The 13,723-nt window shown below is 39.1% G+C and overlaps 1 protein-coding gene across 2 annotated transcripts in view; it reads right to left on the bottom strand.

Moving 5' to 3' along the window:
* The window catches only part of HOMER1 (homer scaffold protein 1), a 126,302-nt gene that overhangs the window by 103,648 nt on the left and 8,931 nt on the right, over positions 1-13,723 (bottom strand). The gene's annotated exons all lie outside the window — the stretch shown is intronic.

Here is a 13,723-nt window from a genome sequence, read left to right on the forward strand (position 1 = left end):
GCCCATGCACAGCAACGAAGACCCAATACAGCCAAAAATAGATTAATAAAATAAATTTAAAAAACATAATTAAGTAAAAATAATAACAATTTATTTTGAGGGTTATGTTATTAATAGAAGTAAAACGTATAATAGCACAAACACTATACTATTGTAAGGTTCTTATTTTATGTGAAGAGATATAATACCACCTGAAGTAGAGTGTGATGAGTGCATACTATAAACACTAAAGAATCACTAAACAACAACAAAACATATTTAGAGGTACAGTTAGTAAGCCAACATAGTAAATAAAAGGAATTATAAAATATACTCAAGTAAGTATGCCAAAACAAGGCAAAAGAGCAAGAAGAGAGGGGAACAAAGAATAGATGGGACAAACTGCAAACAAGATGGTAGACTTAAACCCAAACAATATCAAAAATCATATTAAATGTATATGGTCTAAAGACCCCAATTAAAAGGCAGAGACTGTCATACTGGATATAAAGGAACACCTAACCATATGATGTTTATAAGAAAATCATTTTAAAAATCATTTAAAATATAAAGACATATGTAGGTTAAAAGTCAAAGTAATCATAAAGTCTACTCCCATCCCCAGATTGCAAGCTCCAAGAGTTTGTTCACCCTTCTGTCTCTAACACTCAGCAACTGGCATGCTATGTTTATTAACTAATAAAAGCCTTTAGAATTTGTGAAAACTTCTACACCACCTAACTATTCCCAGGCCACAATATCTGAGGCACCAACAGCTGTTTTTCTTGCTGTTATCTATAGCTCACTTCGAAAAGTCTATTCTCTCTTTCCTACCCAGTCTCCCAGGGGCTGAGAAACCGGGAACCTAATCTTGTTAGATCTGTGCCAAAAGTAAAAGAACACTGTTTCTGAGTGAGGGTCGGGTTAGCTTTTCTTGAATAAAGTACATCTATTTGGCTGCTCCCTGAGAGTCGTATTTCTTTGTCAGACCAGCTAGAAGCCTTTTGCCATGAACTGGATCCTAGAGGAACAGGGGAATAGAAAATAGACTTGTGGGTTTAGGTTTAAAAGTACAGGGAGAATAGTAGGAATTCAGCCGTTCAAACTGCTTCCTCCTCCTACCTCCTCTCCCTCACAAAATTTATATATGTGTTTCTCCTCTACCCCATCCTCACCCTAAGCTAACAGTAGGAGATGAACTCTGAGGAGTTAAAGGACTGACTTCTGGTGTTTCTGTATCTCTGTTCCTTTCTTCCAACAAAGTTTGGAATATGCTATTGCTAATGAAAATATGATATATGATGCTTGTATTTGTAAATTACAAAGAATACATTTTAACATTTCAAAGGATTCTAGGCAAGGTACTGGATATATAACAGGCCTTAACCTTCATGGACTTAAAGAGATAATTACCAACTGTGATCAGTACTGCCAAAGAAAATAGAGAGCTGTGGGAAAAAGAGTGCACATCAGGAATGGAGGAAGAGATTTAGATTGGATAGTTAGCTAAAGAGTGGGAATCGGAGTGATAATAGTGTTTCATAGGCTCAGACAATAGCATGTGTGTGACAAAATGCATTTTCCAAAGATGGCTGCAACAATAACTCCTGTCCCTCATCCAGAACCATGTCATCCGCCTATCAGGAGGTGGAGTTTATGTCCTCTTCCCTTAAATCTGAATGGACCTTTGTGATTGCTAGACCAAAACAATGAGGCCAGAGTGATGCAGTATGACTTCTGAGACCAGGTGGCAATAGGCCATCCAGCTTTCAGCCTGGTTCTTGTAGGGCACTCACTCTTCAAACTTGACCACGATGCAGCAAGGAAAGCTAAACAGACTGCGGAGAAGAACCAAGGTCCCTGGCTGAGTTCACAGTCAAGAGCCAACACTATCTTGCCAACCATATGATTGACCCATTTAAAAGCAGATCTCGCAGCCCCCGGTTGAGCCACCCCAGACAGTGCCACACACAGCAGATATGAGCTGTCCTCACCAAGCTCTACCCAGCTTGCATATTGGTGAGCTAGATAAATGATACTGTTGTTTTAGGCCACTCAATTCTGAGTGGTTTGTCATGTAGAAAGAGATAATCAGAACAATGTGGATAGATCTTGAGGCTGGCAAGAGCTTGGCAGTTCCAGAAACTGAAAAATACAGTGTGGCTGCAACGCAGAGAGAGAGAAAACACCAGCATCAGCAACAACCAACAGTTAATATTTGGTATTTATTATTTTGTATGGCATTGTTTTAAGTGATTTATATGTATTACTTTATCATTAGAATCCTATTGCATATACTCTTAAAACACTGACTTTAAAATATGGGGAAACCAAGGCACAGAGCAGTTAAAATGACTTGCCCAAGATCACACACTCAGGCAGTCTACTACAAGAGCCTATGCTATGAATAAAGGCGTACTTCCGCTCAAAGGACAGAATGGCATAACATGAGGTGTAGAAAGGCAGATCAAGCCCAGGTTATGCAGATCTTCACAGAATGGGTGGAAGTTCAGGTGTTAGTTTATGAGTAATAGGATACTACTGAACAGTTTTAAGCAGGGTAGTACATGATCTAATATTTAAAAGATCATTCTGGCTGCATGTGAAGAACAAATTAGAAGAAAGGCAATAATGTTCGACAGCAAGGTACTCCTTGAGAATAAAATTAGAAATAACTAAGATATAATGGTTTCACTGCAAGAATATAATTGATGGATCAAGTTGATAATACCGAGCCCCATGATCAACGTTAACATACAAAAAGAGAACTGCCAAGACACTGCTATGTGCCTTCTGGTATAATGCAACAGACAGGAAGTAAACCACAACCATCTATGACATATTCTTGGGGGAAAAATTTCAAACCTGAATCCAATCAAGCCTAGACCTAGCCACAAGTTTACCAAAGACAGAACAGAGGAACAAGTTAAACAACACCGTGAGGATACTGCCTGCCAAATCCAGAATATGTAAAATTCTAGATGACAAATTTGATAAATAAACAGCAAGAAAGGGAGGATGCTGTTATAGATTAAAAGGAACCCAAGAAATGTATCAACCAAGTGCAATGTGTGAAACATGTCTGGAAGCTGATTTGAACAATTCAATGATTTTAAAAGACTGATGAGGTAATTGGGGAGCTCTGATCACTGATCAGATGTTAAGAAATTATTAGTGGGATTTTTTGGTATGATGATAGTATTGCACATATTTTTTTAAATAGTCCTATTTCTTAGTGATACATACTTAATATTTACAGGTAAAATTATATCATGTCTAGAATTTGCTTTAAAATAACGTGGAGAGGGACAGGCAGTATAGATGAAACAATATGTGCCATATGTTAATAACTGTTGAAGCTGGATGACGGATGCATAGGGGTTAATTATACAAATCTCTTTAGGTTTTTGTATGCTTAAAACTTTTCTTAATACAAAATTTAAATTTTAAAAATTTAGGAGTCTATCTAAGCTCCCCTAATCCAACCAAAGTGAGGCTGTAAACTCAGGCAGAAATGACAGGCTAATGACTAAGTATAAAACCTCCAAGTGTTTTGCTTTTTCCTTCAAGAATATGCAACACAAAAGCAGATAACTTGTAAGAACAGGCAATTCATGAGAGGTGATTAGGCAGTGCCCCTAGCACTCTCTGGGGGTGAGGGGGTCCCAATGATCCCAGTGGCAGGTGAAGATTGATTCATGAGACTACTGTAGCACTAAACATCCAATCAATTACCTTTACTCGTCAAGCAACCTCCTGATTGCAAGGGTTCCACTGTGGCATTTTTTTCTATGGGAGAGGATGTATTTCTAATGACTTATTAATAAATTGCCATTCTAGTTTATTTATCAGTCGCTTTTAAGTTTTCGCAGTGTAAATCAGTCCATAGAGCCCCAAATCAGACATCCTAAATAAATAACTAGTAAGCCCAAAAACCCCAGACATTACAATCTGATAACCACACCAAAATATTGTCAACTTTTCACCACAGAACTTCCTCTATGTTATTATAAATCCTGCACATAGTAATAGAGCTATTACTAAAATCTGCACATTTATAATAAATAGAAAATAAATTTCAAAATGGAATAGTTACCATTTATTGAGTGGCTATTAAGTACATCAAGCACTAGATCCTTTGGATACATTTTACTACCTAAATCGTCAATCTGGATGGAGCACATACTATTTCCATTTTACAGATGAAGAAAAGGATGTAAGTGAGCTATTGAAGATCACAAAGCCAAGTTGAGGATGAAGCCAGAATTCAAACCTAGATTTGAGGCTAAACCAAAGAGCTTCTTAAATTGTTGTAGGCTAAATAGATTCTTGTGGGTTTTCATGGTTACCAGACCCAAAATATAATCTCTGTGAGTACATGCTTAATAATTTGAGTACCTAGTGAATGCCAGGCATTCGGTTAAGAGCTATGGGGTATATACAAAGAGGAACCACATACACAGCCTATTCTCAGAGAGGTTTCAACTAGAAAAAATTTTTTTTCTAATAGAAGATAATTATGTAAGAGTACAAAGTGATAAATGCCACAGGAGACGTAATATAAAGTGCTAAGAGGATTCAGAAAAGGGAGAGATTTCAAAATTTCAAAATACAAGAAATGTATAAACTTGTTAAACAACCGATTTTTAGGTTGGCTTGTACTAATGGATGGTGTACTGAGTGGTGTATGTACACCACTCAGAAAGAACACAAGGCCAAGCAATAGAAGGCTAGGCTCTACCACCATCTAACTTTGGGACTCTGGGCAAAGCCCTCACCTGCTTCACTTAAAAATAACACAGGTACCGACTTACAAGGTTATTTCTGCATCTGAAAACAAAGGGAAACAAAACATTAATTAAAAAAAAAAACAACAGGCAGAATATCTCTAAGGCTCTTTCCTCCATCTACATGAAAACTCTACTTGAAAAAGTTAATATACTACTTTAATTTTTAACTTATATTCAAGTTAGACCCAACATTCAATTACTAAAAGAGGAAAAACAGGCCCTCTGGGGTCAAACAAGTATTTCAACTGCATAAATGCAACACTTTGACATGAACTGAAATTTCACTCTGCTGCTTAAAATCCTCCAGGGTCCCATGACCTCTGCAGACAGACCCATGGAGGGGACATACGAAGCCCCCTAGCATAACTTGACTTGTAGCCCCTAACAGTAACTGGCTAGGGAAGGAGACTATTTGCACCTTTATACTCAGCCTCTGGGGCAGCTAAAGGGTGTAGAGAAACATATTCTTGAACACCTGTCATGTGCCAAGCAGTGCAGATACAATTTACATTAAAATGTGATCTCATGAGGACTGGAATTTTTGTCTATTATGTTCCCTGCAATATTCCCAGCACCTGAAAAAGTGCTGGGTGCACGGTGGACGCTCAATAAACATCTGTTACTTGAATTAATAGACAAGGCAGTTTCTGCCCTCATGACACTTACGGTCTAAACTAATGCTATCATAAGAATTTAGAAACATATTTTTAGGTAATAAGTATGAGTATATTTTATTCTTTTGTTTTTTTACTTACCTTTTCCTATATTAAACTCTAATCTGAGTAATTTAATAATATCTGACTTTAAAGATTCTTGTAATTGGTGAACATGTCTAATAAGAAAGACCTAATCAGATATTTAAATAATCTTCTGTAGACCTATTAAGATGACCAACAAGATGGCTTAACTATACAAAAGAGTTTTCATAAAAACAGTTGTATGTGCATCTTATAAAATTAATTACAGTAGAATAGGTGATTATTCCTATCACATATAATATTTAAACCTCAACTTCCTTACTGAGAATTAATATTTTCATGGTTCCATCAAGGCCCCCCAAATCAGGATATTCCAAGATAATCAATTTAGAACATTAAACAGCTTAAGTTCTTTGGATATAAAATACAGGAGGAAGGGGTTTATTAATGGGTATTTTATTAGAAGGCGATAAAGTCTAAAATCTTATCTTTGGCTTTCAGTAATACTAGAACTTAAAAAATTTTTTTCATGTTCTTTATTTAGAAGTCAGAAAAACACAAAACTTAGTTTTAATACCAGAAATTTAACTGTATAAAAACTATAGTTATAATAACTGTGATTTATTAAGTAGTTCCTATTGCCACAATGTTTTAAAAACTTGTTTATATTTGATCCTTTAACCTTCATAATTCTATCCCCATTTTACAGATGAGGCAACTGAGACATACAAAACTTAAGTCACCCGCCCAAGATCACAGAGCTAAGAGGATCAATAATTTAAATGCAGCCACTGGCTGGTTCAAAAGACCTCATTTGATTTCTAAACTGCTCTGCCTGTATTATGCTATGCTGTTCTGTATCACAGCTAGAGCTTCTGCAGCCTAAATCCATCTCTCGAGGTTAAATTAAAAAAAAAAAAAAAAAAACCTTAAAAAATGGTGCCAGTCCCATCAATTTAGAGCTTGATGGTGAAATTAAACTTTATAGAACAAAGGCTGAAATAAAATTTATTTCACTTCAAAGTCTCTGTTTCTTAACTGATTCTAACTACTACAAAAAAGAAAAATGCTGTTCAATTTGCTAGTTAAGACATATTCCTCCAGCATGAAAGTCCCCATAAAAAATAAAATGCTATCCAAGCTGTCATGATAGTGAAACTAGAATTAGCCAAGGAGTACAGGTATTTTGAATGACTAGAAAGAAAACAAAGCCCACCCATCCAAGAAGACTAAGAATATTTACATTTATCAAGAGTAAGAAAGACAGGGTAAGTTAAAGTTGCAAAACTGCTTCCAAAATAGTAATACTATACTGAGTTCTCGATAGGCATCAGAGCAATGTTCGAGTGCTTACGCCAATCAATTAACCTCTGTGACTTTCCCCAGTATGACAGAAGAAAAAATTCAGTAAAGGACCCCTCTACACTCTGGCTCCCCATGAGTGCATGTGTGTTGTGTTTGGCATGTGTACAGGGCACAAGTGAGGAATGGGGAGATAAATATTAAATGGAGCCCCAGAACTCAGGAGAGCTCCAGGACATGCCACAGGACTAGGTTCCAGGATGCTTCCCACAGAAAAGGCTTTAAATGTTAAGAAACTGGTGCCGTTCTGGCAAACTTAATACTTACTAGGTTGGTTTCCTAAGATAAGAATGTTCTCTACAGAAGGAAAAGGGGACTGGGGTGGGGAAAAGTGGCATATGTAAATAACTCTAAATAGAACACTACCAAAATTGGACATACCTCTTTCGTGCTTCATTTTTAGCAGAATGGAGGCCAGGAAAGCCCTTCTAAGACACAGTTCTCTTCTCCTCAGGTACAGGAGCAACCTGGATTTAGACTGTTTCCACAACAGGAGCACCAAAACCTGTGCTTTAACCTCAGGTGGGCCCTCCAAGCTCCTCACTGTTCATGGTCAGTAATCTCTCCCATTCTTCACCTCTCTTCCCAAGGCTCTGACCAACCTTCATCCTCTACACCAGGGGTCCGCAACCCCCGGGCCGCGGAATGGTAACGGTCCGCGGCCTGTTAGGAACCGGGCCGCACAGCAGCAGGTGAGTGGTGGATGAGTGAGCGAAGCTTCATCTGTCGCGCCCCATCGTTCCCCAGCACTCTCATTACTGCCCGAACCATATTGCTCCCCCAACCCCATGGAAAAGCTGTCTTCCACAAAACCGGTCCCCCGTGCCACAAAGGTTGGGGACCGCTGCTCTACACTCTCAGAAGATGGCCTTGTCTTTCATCATTTTCTAGAATACATGCCCATGAAGGCAAGGCTCTTTGTTCACAGATGTAGCTCATATACTTAGAATAGTACCTGACACATAGCAGGCATTTAGAATAAATATTTATTACATGAATCAGGGAATGAATTGAGGAAATGGAGTCCCCCAGCTAAGGAATTCCCTCCCAGTCTCCTGCCCTTTAACCTACAAACTTAACCCAATCATATCCTTCCATACATACATCGCTCCAGTCTACAAGGAAGATATGCCTCTTATTTAAGGTTAACTATTTCTCCTGTGCTCCAGATTGCACTCTCTCCCATCTCCTCTCTCAGTAATTATCCCTCTGTACTCTAATTTTTAAATACCCCTAGCTATGGACTCCTTTCTCAGGGCCTAAAATGAATGCTTAGTCCCATTATGAAAACAAAACCACAACAATTTCTTGAACTCTAGAGCTTGCTGAAGCTACACTCTATTTCAGAGAAGCTTAGTCTTAAAGGAGAAGCCTACACATATGGTCCCTGCTTCCTCATCCTTCATTAGCACCATCACCTGGTGGCAATTTGGATTCATCCCAGGCTGCTCAAACTTCTCAAGGTAAGGTCGTTAAAGGACCACTACTTACCCAACCTAATAGATACTTTTTGCCTCATTTGATGCTTTTGCTACAATTGAGATCCTGGCTACTCAATTCTGGAAACTCCCTTTCTTGGCTTTTTGACACTGTTCTCTCACTGTGCTAGCCTGAGAGCTCTCTCAGCTTCTTTGCTGCCCCTTAAATGACTATTCCCCCAGAGAGGCCTGATCTGCCCTTTTCTATAAATATCCTGAATGAGCTCATCCACATTCAAAGTTTCAACCACTACTTATATATTCTAATGATTCCCAAAACTCTATCATCAGCGTAGTTCTCTTTTCCTGAATACCAGACCTGGATACCCAACTATAAGACATTCCCACGTAGTTGGCCATAAATACATCAATTTTTACTCAATTTGTCATCTCACCTCACTGCAAACTTGCTTTTCTCCGTGTTCCCTATCTCAACTAATGGCTGACCAAGCCAATCTCCTTACCCCTCTATATCAACAGGGTTCATTGTCAACGCCTATAGATAGTACTATTTAAATCTCTTTTTGACTTCAGCCCATGTTCTACTCTACCTTAATTCAAGCCATTATTCTTGACTAAGCTGCTGCCATTAACCTATTACACAATTAAACTTGAGGATCTCCAAGACCCCCACTCATTTCTCTCTCATATACACACACCCCTCCTCCAAGTCTAAAACTTCATCCCATATTGTAACCTGAGTAGTTAGTCTAAAACACAAGCATGGTATTAACTCTACCAGCTTAAAATTGTTCCTTTGCTCACCACTATGTAAAGCAATGGCCTCTAAAGTGGGGTACAGGAATAAGTTATTTTCTCTTCTTTCATTTCTATTTTTATGTTTTATAATATATATGTATGTGTGTTTACACACACACAGTAGGACATGCAACTTATAAATATACACATATGAAGGAATATGCCCAACATCTTTCATTGATATGGGAGCCACAAAAACATGTGGAGACCACTAATCTACAGAAAGTACAATCCTCTGACATGACACAGCCATCATCTATCCCTGGACTAACTTTCTAGCCAAATCTACTTTTATATTATATCTGAGTTATGCCAAACTACCTTAAACTTTCTAACTAGCATATGCCACCTTTGAAGCTGTACCTTTGCCACTCCCCTGCCCAAAATACCCTAACAACCTCCTCACACATTTTCCCTCTCCTCACTGGCCCCCCTGGCCCTCATCAACTCTTGTTTGTTCTTTAATGCTCCAAACAAACGTAACTGGCTATGTGAAGCTTTCTCTGACCTTCCCAGGTAGAGGAGGGCACTTCCTTCTCTGTGCTGGCAAATACAACATACATCTCTGTTACAGCACTTAAGTCACAGTAATGTAATTTCTTGTTTACATGACTGTCTACTCATCTTTGTATTGCCAGCGCCTAGCGTGACTCATAACACAAATAAAGTGCTTAATGTTTGTTATACAAGTGCTCAAGAGGCACAGTGCTAAGGAACAAACTGTAGCAACACCTTATCTACCTGACACAGTTGAGAGAGTAAGTGCTCTGCTTTGCTGAGGTTTGGGCTGATGATCAACTTTAACTTTTAAATTTTAAGATGTGGTTACATCATGCACTGAGTTTTCCGGTCAAGTCAGAGAGATTTTTAGAAAGTCAACACTTCATCATCCACCAAATGCTAATCAATTAACCATCAACAGTGTCAACACATTCTGAAAGATGCCTTATATAAATTCAAAAGCTAACGCTCAGTGATTCGGGTCAAACATGGCAAATTAATTGCACACATATATCTTCCGTTTCTGAAACTACACTAAAATGAAAGTGAAGGGAAAAAGAAGGTATAAACCCATAAAACCAAAGAACAGAAGTGACTCCACTGTGTAATTTTAATACAATTTTGAAAGAAGTAATTTGGAAGAAGGAATAGTACGTGACTTGGCAAAGCCAAGGAAACTGTATAGTGCCTGCAAAAAAGGGAACTAAAAAGTGAACAACTTGCTGGCCAGAATTCAGAGGCAAAGGGAATTGCAGGAGAGGGTGTGAGGTATGGGGCTGATACTGGGGAGTTGATCCAAAGTTTAAGTAACAGAACAATGAGAGCTCCCTTCCCCCCTTCCCACCCTCCATAGTCAAGCAACTACCTTTACCAATAGCAGAAAACAAGAATGAAGCATTAAGAGAAAGGCTGCAAACCCTCCCCTTCATGTTTTTCAGTTTACAGCAGGTAATATGCCTCCTGGGTATATAATGGTATATACCTTGCTCTCAGAATGCCAAGAGGTATATACATTGGAAGATTGTTCTCTAGAGTGAACAGTCTCAAAAAAAAGACCTACAATCTCAGAAAACAGATCTCTACTTACTTACACCTGGAAATCACCCAAGAAAATGGCCTGTTCACCACCTAAATGCCTAACGTGAAGCCCACCGGTGACAGGACTCACTGGGTCACAGAGAGCTTCTAACCGGCTTTTTAGTATCTTACTCTTACACACAGCTCCGGATTACCAGATATTCCAGGAAAGTTTCCATCATGAAAGAAGAAACTAAACAAAAAAGGAACACAAAAGAAAATTTAGGGAACAGAAAACTTCAAAACACTGTAAGTGTTCTCAAATCGATGACATATTGAGAAAGAAGACCTGGAAATTTAAAATTTTGTGAAAATTAAAAATCCAATAAAAGTATTAGAAGATGAAGTCAAGGAAATTTCCTTAGAAGGCAGAATAAAAAGAAAAACACTGGTAGATAAGACAAAAAGGTTACCATCCAACTAATAGGTCAGAAAGAGAAAAAAATGTATGAAATGATATTTTTTAAAAACAGAAGAAAATCTCCCAAACTTAGGGAAGTTGACAGGCTGATATGGTCCAGCAGTGACCAAAAGAGCAATTAAAAAAAAAACAAAAAAAACATACAAACAAAAAGTGCCACACCACATCATTGTGAAATTTTTGAACAGCAGAGAAAAAAAATAAATCCTAAAACATTCCAAAGTGGGGTAAGAGTAACACATGAAGGAACAGGCATCAGAAACAAGCAGGCTTCAACAGGAACACTGGAAACTAGAAGACAACAGATCAGTGCCTTCACAGTAATAAGAGAAAATTACTTCCTGTCGAGAGATCTCGCCTCAATTGAGGGGGAGGGCACTTTCACATATGTCTCAAAAAAGTTATCTCCTACCTAGTCGTTTTCAGGTAACTACAGGAAAAGGAGATTCAGTAAAACAAAAGGATAAATGAAGAAAACAGTGTCCAGGAAACAGGAGGTATGATGCCTCACCACCCACCCCCCAAAAAAATTAAGGGAAAGTCTAGTATGAGGACTACATAATCCAACTAAAGAGTAACCAGTCCATAGTGGAGCAGGAATGCAGAGGACTACAGATTTTTAAAAGTTAAAAAAAAAACAAAAATAAATGGAATGGACATACTGATAGGTGAGCATTTGGAGAATATCCATAGGTATTTGATGTGCAGCAGGCAGAATTCTAAGATGGCCCCTAGATTACTGCCCCCTGGTGGGCATTTTCTGCATAAAACTCTCACCTTCAGTATGGGTAGAAGGCTTGAATATGATGGGATGTCACACAGGTAATTAGGTCACTAATCAGTTGACTTTCAACTAATCAAAAGGGAAGGTACCCTGGGTGGGCCTGACTTATTTAGGCGAGTCCTTTAGAACAAGATGAAGCACCAGAGAGGGGCTCCTCCTGGCTGCCTTGAAGTCACAGCCACTTTGAGTTCTATAGCTACAAGGAAATGAATTCAGCCAACAACCACATGAGCTTTGAAGGAGATGCTGATCCACAGATAAGACTCTAGTTCGAGCTGCCACCTTGACTGCTGCTGCCTTGTGAGACCCTGAGCAGAAGACCCCGTTAAGGTGCCTGGATTCCTGACTCACAGAAACTGAGATAAATGAGTGTTGTTTTAAAGCCACTAAAATTATGGTGATTTGTCATACAGCAACAGAAAATTAATACGATAGCATGTGGACAAACTTAAGGATAGCTAAACAGGATAAACAACTTAGAAGGAAATCATACGTCCTCCAAAAGCATAAAAACTTCAGGAGTCAGACTTCCCTGGTGGCACAGTGGTTAAGAATCCGCCTGCCAGTGCAGGGGACACGGGTTCGAGCCCTGGTCCAGGAAGATCCCACATGCCGCGGAGCCACTAAGCCCGTGCACCACAACTACTGAGCCTGCACTCCAGAACCTGCAAGCCACAACTACTGAGCCCGCGCGCCTAGAGCCCGTGCTCCGCGACAGGAGAAGCCTGCGCACTGCAGTGAAGAGTAGCCCCCGCTTGCCGCAACTAGAGAAAGCCCGCATGCAGCAACGAAGACCCAACGCAGCCAAAAATAAAAATAAATTTTAAAAAAATCACAAAAAAACCTTCAGAAGTCAAAGCAGCGTCAGGTAGTTTAGAAATAATACATTCCGAAATGCCAGAAAGCAGAAGTCACTCTGAAGAAAGGGGCGTTAACTGGTAAGTACTGCTGGAGGTAATCAGGTTTAAAGAGATAGAGATCAGTTTCAAGTTGTCCTGGATCTTTTAGCTTATAAACAGTAGATAAAAGGTTCAATCAGGGTTTCCCCCTTTAGTTCAAATTTATAACGTTTTTCAATTTGCAAGCAGAGAAAAGAAAGCTTCAAGAATCATCGAGGCTTCTGAATGGACAGAAGTTTCTCATACGTAAGCTTCGTTTTTCAAACGCCGTGACTCTCTAAGTAAGGTCCTTGGACCAACATCAACATCACCTGAGAAGTCATTGGAACAGCAAATTCGTGGGCCTCACTCCCAGACCTACTGAATCAAAAACGTGGGTTGAAGTCCAGCAATCTGTGTTTTTAACAAGCCCTCTAGGTGATTCTGATGCAAATTCAAATTTGAGAACCACTAATCTAGTGTGAATTTCTGCCGCTACCCTGCTATGCTCTGGTCTTCCTTCTTGAGTCAAGAGTTAAAGCATTTCCAAACCTACTGTATCCAACCTAGATCAAAGTATCACAGTCACTAACACATGGTAGGAGCTCAAAAAGTGCCAAATAAATAAGAGACTAGGCTTCGGGTGTATTTCTTTCACCAGAGGGTTTTTAGAACACTGGCTACAAATGCCTTCAGGCAGGACATGCTCTCTTCACTTTCCCACAGTCCCCACCAATCCTTACTGCCTTCTACCTTATATATTCACACATTTTTCTGCCCAGCCAATGATAGCATTAGAGTTTGGGACCTCTGGGGGAACAGATTCAGAAAGAATAACACTTTTAAATCTGGATACAATAAGGCCCAGCTGTCTCTTACGAATTCTAGGGAATCGAACAACTTACAGCTGTTGCATGATGATTCAGAAATTGTACTGTATGCCACAAGTGATCCTTCCACTTGTGGGTCTCATGGTCCAACATTAAGCTCTAGGAA

The sequence above is a fragment of the Monodon monoceros genome, unplaced genomic scaffold (assembly GCF_005190385.1).
Source record: "Monodon monoceros isolate NGI ecotype Baffin Bay Population unplaced genomic scaffold, NGI_Narwhal_1 Super_Scaffold_12, whole genome shotgun sequence".
Taxonomy (NCBI): Eukaryota; Metazoa; Chordata; class Mammalia; order Artiodactyla; family Monodontidae; genus Monodon; species Monodon monoceros.